Raw genomic sequence first — 8,320 nt, 5'->3', positions numbered from 1 at the left:
TTAAAATACAAAGATTGTCAGACTCGATAAAAAAATTATAGCTGTTTACAAGAGACACACCTAAAACAAAAGGATACAGAAGATTGACAAAACATTACTATAGATCTGTCTGTTTTTGAATTCCACAAATTTCACATATGGAACCATATATACTCTTTTTTGGTCCAGATTCTCGGATTCCTTATTTTTTTTTCAACTTGTCTGGTTTCTTTTGATCAACGTAGTGTTTTTGAGATTTATCTATGTGGTTGCATGTGGAAGTAGTTTTTTTTTTTTCATTTTATTGCTGAATATTATTCCTTTATATACCATGGTTTCCTTACCCATTCTCTTACTGATGGTATTTGGGTTGCTTCCACTGTTTGGCTATGATGAAGAAAGCTCTTATGCACATTCTTATATATTTGTGGACAAATACTCATTATTCTTGGATATATACCTAGGAATAGACCTGGTGGGTTATAGGGTAGATGCATGCTTGTTTTTATAAGAAACTGCCAAACAATTTTACAAAGTGGCTATGCCATTTTACACACCCACCAGAAATGTATGAGAGTTCCAGTTGCTCTACACCCTCACCAACACTTGGTATTGTCAGTCTCTTTAATTTTAGCCACTCTGTTGGGTGTGTAGTGGTAACTCATTGGATTTTTTTTTTTAACATCTTTATTGGAGTATAATTGCTTTACAATTTTGTGTTAGTTTCTGCTGTATAACAAAGTGAATCAGTTATATGTATACGTATATCCCCATATCCCCTCCCTCTTGCACCTCCCTCCCACCCTCCCTATCCCACCCCTCTAGGTGGTCACAAAGCACCGAGCTGATCTCCCTGTGCTATGCAGCTGCTTCCCACTAGCTATCTGTTTTACATTTGGTAGTGTATATATGTCAATGCTACTCTTTCACTCCATCCCAGCTTACCCTTCCCCCCGCCGTGTCCTCAAGTCCATTCTCTCCGTCTGCGTCTTTATTCCTGTCCTGCCCCTAGGTACTTCAGAACCATTTTTTTTAATATTCCATATATATGTGTTAGCATACAGTATTTGTTTTTCTCTTTCTGACTTACTTCACTCTTTATGACAGACTCTAGGTCCATCCACCTCACTACAAATAACTCAATTTCATTTCTTTTTATGGCTGAGTAATATTCCATTGTATATATGTGCCACATCTTCTTTATCCATTCATCTGTTGATGGACAGTTTATTTCCCCATTTTAAAATTGGGTTATTTGTCTTTTAATTGGGTCTTCACCTTTTTGCATCAACGTTAGAATCTGCTTGTGAACTGGAGGAGGAGAGAGATTCAGGATAAAAAAATATTGGATTCTCCTCCACCCCACCCCATCTACCTGGATTGAAGAGGGTCTGTAGTAGAAAGCTCATGCCCCACATTGTGTAGCTGGATATACTGTGGCTTTCAGGAAAAGAACCTGGACTCGCCCATCCTACCTGCCTGAAACCAGGTTCCATGCTTTATTCTTCCAAGGATTCCAGAACTCTTTCCAGCTCTCCTCCCAGGAAGCAGATGAATTTCTTCCCCTATGCCTAGCCTGTCCACCTGTTTGTCCGTTCAGTTTTTGTAGTCCTTTGAGGCTCTGCTCACCTGTCTGTCCACAGGCCCACAGGCAGCCTATTGCCCAAAGACTCTGCTCTTCCCTGCAAGTCTGTGCCAAGGGTGAGTGAGACCCAGAGGATGAAGAGGCAAAGGGTGAATGTGAAGAGCTAACAGAGAAAAGATAATGGGGAGGGGGGATGATCTGGGAGTGATGATGGAGAGGGTGCTGCTCCTGTGCAACCGGGACCTTTGGAAGGCTTCTGGCCAAGATCCATGCTGATGCCATTCTTGTGCCCGTAGAGGGACAGAGCCAGCTGGAGGTGTGGCCGACCAGGCCCCTCCAAGATATCATCAACTGGACCTTCTAATACTGGCAAGGTGTGCCCCAGCAGCTGGTGCCTCAAGAAGAGACTGGAAGAGCTGGAGGAGGGAGGCTGGACCTGTCAGCTATAGGGGTAGGGAGGGACTCCCAAATTGACATTAAAAGCTCCTTCCCCAGACTTCTCATCATACCCATCTCTGGAGCCTTACCTGCCAAGACCCTGGGCGAGACAGGGGTGGTGGTCTCCCAGCCTTCATCGGGGAGCTGCTCTTACCTGGATTCTTTAGAGGAGCATAGTAGAGGTGACTAGAAGTCCCTGGAAGAGGTCAGCATCCATCTCCTCGGGACTAGCCCAACCCCCTGGTGCTGTCCAAGTGCTCCTGAACCAGGAATCATGGGGTCCCCAGACAGAACCTCTCCACCCACCTCCATATATCCTGGACTCTGACCTGGGGGATTGGGCAGCTCCAAGTGTATGGCAAATAGAAGAAATGAAACATGCGGGTGGAGAGTGGGCAATGATTTCTTAAGAAAAAGTGTCCGACCCTTCCTGGAAGCAGAGTTTCATGGTTGCAGGGTTCAGAAGAGAGTTCTGCTTTGAGTTTGAATTACTACTACTAATAACCATAGTGTCTAATGTGAAAGTAATGCCTTAGTGCTTTCAAGGCATTCTTTCCATCCTCAGCCTCATTTGATTCTCACAACAGCATCATTATTAAATTCCCATTTGATCACTTATTACATGCCAAGCACTGTGCTAAGAAACCTACATGCATTATCTCCTGTTATTCTCTCAACAAGCCTATGAGGTTAGTCATTTCATGGATGAGAAAACTGAAGCTTGTCAAGTTTAATTAAGTTTCCAAGAACAGGACTCAACTGCTGAGGTTGGCAGAAGACAAACTCCTGTACTCTGGATCCCTCCAATGCCCTGTGGTCCCTATGCACTTTGGGGAAAGTGGAAATTCTAATCACACTCTGGCTTCTGGGATGGGCCCATCAAACTGTCCCAAGTGTCAACTCATTCCATCCTTCCACCATAATGTCATTCAAGATGTGAAGACTCAGAAGATGGAGCACATGCCCAGCCTCCATGCCCCAGAGACCTGCTCAAGGGATGGGCAGGCAGCCTTTCTCACCAAAACCACCAGGCTAAGATGTGTGAGGCCTGTGCACTACACATATCTGGTAGACAGAGCAGCTGGAAAGGGAATAAGTGTTAGGGCTGTAGGTAGGAGCTGTCAGAAGTCCAGTGAATAGAATGAAGAGAGGGCCTGTCTGATTTCAGCCAGAAGCAACCCGTGATCCATTAGCGATGTCTGCAAAGGGAGGAGACTGGGAAGCACAGCTCCTATTTGCTGTTGTTCCCTACAGTGAGATTCCCTCAGGGATTTTGAAATCCTTCATTTGGGCCTCCTCTCTTTCCCTTTGAGTTCTTTCACCATTGTCTCTTCACCCTTGACTCCTGCCTTGCCTCCCCTCAGAGCCCAGTGACCAAGGTGAACTGGGAGCAACACTGAAGTGGTTTCAGAGGTCCTAAACCAAGAGATGACCAACCCCCGCAAGGCCTTGCTGCAGGTGAGGGCCTGGCCTTGTCTAGGAAGGTTGAGCCCACCAAGAGCCTGTTTAAAGAGGGAGGCAGGGTGAAGGAGGGGATAGATGTTGGCTGATAAGGAATGATAGGACTCCACTGAACCTGACGGAGAGCCTTCTGGAAGAGAGGGCCTGGAGGATGGGAAAGAACAGGGCTTTCAGTACAGACAGAGCCAGCCCAATCCTGGTTCTGCCGCTGCCCAGCTGTGACCTTGGACCCATTATCTAAAGTCTTCAAGTCCCTTCTTCCACAGCTGTGAACTGGGTATGGTAGTCATGGCAACCCTCGGGGGTTGCTGTGAGGATTAAAAGCAATGTATTGGTATGAAAAAATGCCTGCCAGTGGCGGCTGGATTCTAAGGGGGATTCTTCCTTTTCCCACTAGAGGGCGCCCCCACCTTCTCTGTCTCTCAGACACCTTTACACACGTTTCAGCAACGGTGGGATGCAGGGGCTGCGGGCCTCTAGCGGCATGGGGTTCTGTAAGATCAAGCATAGGCACAGAGCTTGAAGTGCCTGCAGAAATCTACTTCAGAGATTTTCTAACTTAAAAAAATATATATATGTATAGATAGATAGATGTGTATATCTCTCTCTCTCTCTATATATATAGATATATATACAGGCTCTGTTTTTCTAAGAAAATCTTGAGTAGGACATGACCCTAATCTTCCCCTCACCCATCCATCCATATACATTATGTGTATATACATTATGCTTTTGTACTTAGTTCTTAAATGGGAGAGTCCCCAGAGCCCCTCGCATTCAGCCTCCCCCTTTCTCTCCTCTGTGGTGTTGAGGAAATCCCCTGAGCAAGGTTTTCAGGCATCTCCTTGGGACCCTTGAGTTCTTTGGAGCTCAGATAGGAAACCTCCCACCAAGTAGGTACCCATCTATCTTTACAGCTGAGAAACTGGGTGGAGCAGGACTAGCCCAGGTCCCAGCCTTCCCCTTCCACTGCCCCTACCCTTCCTCGCAAGGACCCCAGTAGAGGTTGGGCTGCTTCACAACTCAGACCAATTCACACTAAGGACAGTCTGAGGAGGTGACTACTTGAACTTTGACCTAAATGACACAAGGAAACAGCTAGGGGGAGATCTGGAGGAAGAGTCCCACAGGCTGGGAGAATGGCAAATGCAATTGCCCTTAGGTGTGATGGTAGGGCTCTTAGGGCAACAGACAGCATGATGAGCTTGGGACGAGGCCCAAGACTACTCAAGGCTTATAATCTACAGACAGCATTTGGGTTTTTTTTTTTGTTTTTTTTTTAAATTTTATTTATTTATGGCTGTGTCGGGTCTTCGTTTCTGTGCTAGGGCTTTCTCTAGTTGTGGCAAGCGGGGGCCACTCTTCATCGCGGTGCGCGGGCCTCTCACTATCGCGGCCTCTCTTGTTGCGGAGCACAGGCTCCAGACGCGCAGGCTCAGTAATTGTGGCTCACGGGCCCAGTTGCTCCGCGGCGTGTGGGATCTTCCCAGACCAGGGCTCGAACCCGTATTCCCTGCATTGGCAAGCAGATTCTTAACCACTGCGCCACCAGGGAAGCCCAGCATTTGGGTTTTATTCGAAGTGCACTGGGAAATCATCATGGGATTTTTTTTTTTTTTTTTTTGGCCACGCTGAGCGGCTTAACAACTGGACCGCCAGGGAATTCTCCAACACAGGATTTTTTTTTTAAAGGAAAGGAATAGGAAAATACAAGCATTTTCTAAGACACACTGATGTTGATGGAAAATAGATTATGAGGGCTTCCCTGGCGTTGCAGTGGTTAAGAATCCACCTGCCAATGCAGGGGACACGCGTTCGAGCCCTGGTCCGGGAAGATTCCACATACCGCGGAGCAACGAAGCCCGTGCGCCACAACTACTGAACCTGCGCTCTAGAGCCCGTGCTCCGCAACAAGAGAAGACACCACAGTGAGGAGCCCGTGCACCGCAACGAAGAGTAGCCCCCGCTCGCCGCAACTAGAGAAAACCCACGTGCAGCAACGAAAACCCAACGCAGTCAAAAATAAATTAATAAATTTATTAAAAAAAGAAAATAGATTATGAAACAGACAACAGTAGAAACAAGTAGACCTGTTTGGGACTATTGAGTTATCCAGGGGAGATCTGTTGGTACCTTGGACTAAGATCATGGCAACATTGCTGGGACGCTCCTAGCTGGGCTCCATCCAGAGGCAGCCTGCACTTCAGAGGTGCTCCAGCCCTTCACCCCTTTCAAAGACACTGGTCTCCATCCCTGTCACCATGGCAGCAGGGCCTCTTTAGCTTGGATTGGCTGCTAGACCTCGTCATTGGTACTGTGGCTGACCCTGTGATGGGGGCTGTTTACCATGGTTCTATCAATTATGTAAACAAGGAGCTGCCATTCTCCTCCAGGCTCAGGGGACAGACCAGCCCTGTGTCTAATGGAAAAATCCCCAGAACTAGAGATGGGCACCAGGGAAGGGCCTGCAGTCTGACAGTTCCTGAGTCACTAGTCTCAGGGTTTATTCAGATCAAGACTGCTATTGAGACTTGTTCTGAATTCAGTTGGAGGGTGAGGTGGGCGAGGGAGGGAGTGGCAACACCTGCCTCATGGTATTCATTGAAAATTCCTCGTTTCTTCCCATTTTAGGATGTCTTTGAGCTGTTCCCTAATCTGAGTCACAAGCTTGCAGCTGATTAAGCCCTCAGGGGAAGACTCCCAGCCCCACACCTTCCCTGGTGCTTTCAAGAAGCAATTTCAGGCTGACCCAAATCTGGGTTATTAAAGCTGATTTTCAAGCAAACTCTTCCTACAGACTTGTCTGGAGGCAGGATGGGTGGGATTTAGACCCAACCAGAGTCTCTGAGGTGAGTGAAGTGGGATCCGAACACAGGGAAGCTTGGGGCATGGGGTACGGAGAGCACAGCCCCTGGTTGCACCGAAGGCCTGGTTTCAGATCCCTCCCTCCTCCCACAGACCATTTCTAAGGCGGGTAAAAGGCAAGGTGGAATTGCCGCTGGAACGACTGCCATCCTCACCCAAGCCTTCAGCTGTGTCTTCTTGGTTTTCCTTCCATTTGTGGAAGGAAAGTCTTCCCTCCAGACCCCAAGAAACCACACAGAGAGTAATGCACATTTAACAGGTTTATACTTACAGTCAGTTTGCCCCTGGGAGCGGGGAGATTAACCATCATTGCTCAGCCCAACCAAACTCCAGCTGTCCCACACCTCGGGCTTTATATTTCTCAAAGCACTTTAACACTCAACTCATTTGATCCTCACAAATGGGAGCACGGGGGAAAGTATCAAGCCCACTGTCTTAGCCTGTTCAGGCTGCTATAACAAAATACCATAAACTTGGTGGCTTATAAACAGTGGAAATTTATTTTTCACAGTTCTAGAGGCTGCAAAGACCAAGATCAAGGCACTGGCAGATTAGGTGTCTGGTCAGGGCCTGCTTCTTGGTTCATAGATGGCTCCATCTTGCTATAACCTCACATGGTGGAAGGGCAAGAGATCTCTCTAGGGTCTCTTTTATAAGGGCACTAGTTCCATTCATGAGGTCTTTACCCTCATGACCTAATCACCTCTCAAAGGCCCCACTTCCAAATACTGTCACCTTAGGGGTTAGGATTTCAACATATGTATTTAGGGGGGACTAAACATTCAGACCATAGCCCCCACCCACTTATACAGCCCAGAGAAATTAAGAGACACTCCTCTGGTAATACAGGCTTAATCATGCTGCCGATGCAGGTCCTCTCCCCTGTATCCTTGCATCTAAGGACATAGCTAAACATAACACTCAGCATGTTTATCTATATCTAGTTCTTATTAACCAGGTTGACCCCTATGACCCACCCTACTTTTTCCCATCATATATTCACTGTGCCTGGCCACTGCAATGCATGGTTCCTGCCTCAAGGCAATTGAAGACTAGTCAGGGAAGTATTGTAAGTCATAGATACAATGTATTCATGCAATAGATATTTATTGAACACCTGCGTAGCTGACTCCATAGAAGCCCTGCTTCATGTCCCCTGGCCTGTCTCTGCACCCACATGCAGCTGCAGGTGGACAATATCTGCATGTGCTGACAGCTTCCCACCTCAAGCCATGGGACTCTTCTCATCCAGTGGATTTTCTGGAAGGCCCAGGGAACTTGCCTACCTATGCTCAAGACAGCCTTGAAATATCTGGGATTTAACACCCTCAGAGGCTGCCCTCAACCAGTTAAGGACTTAGTTTAGTGGGTAAAAGTTTCAGCATATCCCTCCCTTGGTGGGGGTCAATCTAAGTTCCACACAGACCCTCAGGGGTCCCCAGCAGGATTCACTCCCAGTTGCTCACTGTGATGGTTAATTTTCTGTGTTAATTTGACTGCACTAAGGGATGCCCAGATAGCTAGGAAAATGCTATTCTTGAGTGTGCCTGTGAAGGTGTCTTTGGAAAAGGTTAGCCTTTGAAATCAGTAGGTTGAGTAAAGAAGATCACCAATGCAGGTAGACATCATCCAATCCATTGAGGGCCTGAATAGAATAAAAAGGTAGAGGAAGGACAAATTTGCTGTCTCTTTGGACTTCCCTGGTGGTCCAGTGGTTAAGACTCTGTGCTTCCACTGCAGGGGCTGCAGGTTCGATCCCTGGTTGGGGAAGTTCCGCATGCTTCACGTGGTGCAGCAAAAAAAAAAAAAAGACATTAAGAATTTGCTCTCTCTGCTTGAGCTGAGATATCCATCTTCTGAGTTTGGTTGGGTATCAGTGCTTCTGGTTCTCGGGCCTTTGGACCCAGACTGAATTATACCACCAGCTTGCCTGGTTCTCTCCTTGCAGATGGCGGATCACGGGACTTCTCAACCTCCATAATTATGTGCTTC

Source organism: Balaenoptera musculus, chromosome 7 (assembly GCF_009873245.2).
Source record: "Balaenoptera musculus isolate JJ_BM4_2016_0621 chromosome 7, mBalMus1.pri.v3, whole genome shotgun sequence".
In the NCBI taxonomy this organism is placed as follows: domain Eukaryota; kingdom Metazoa; phylum Chordata; class Mammalia; order Artiodactyla; family Balaenopteridae; genus Balaenoptera; species Balaenoptera musculus.
The sequence above is the reverse complement of the archived record's forward strand: the minus strand, read 5'-3'. Positions refer to the sequence as shown.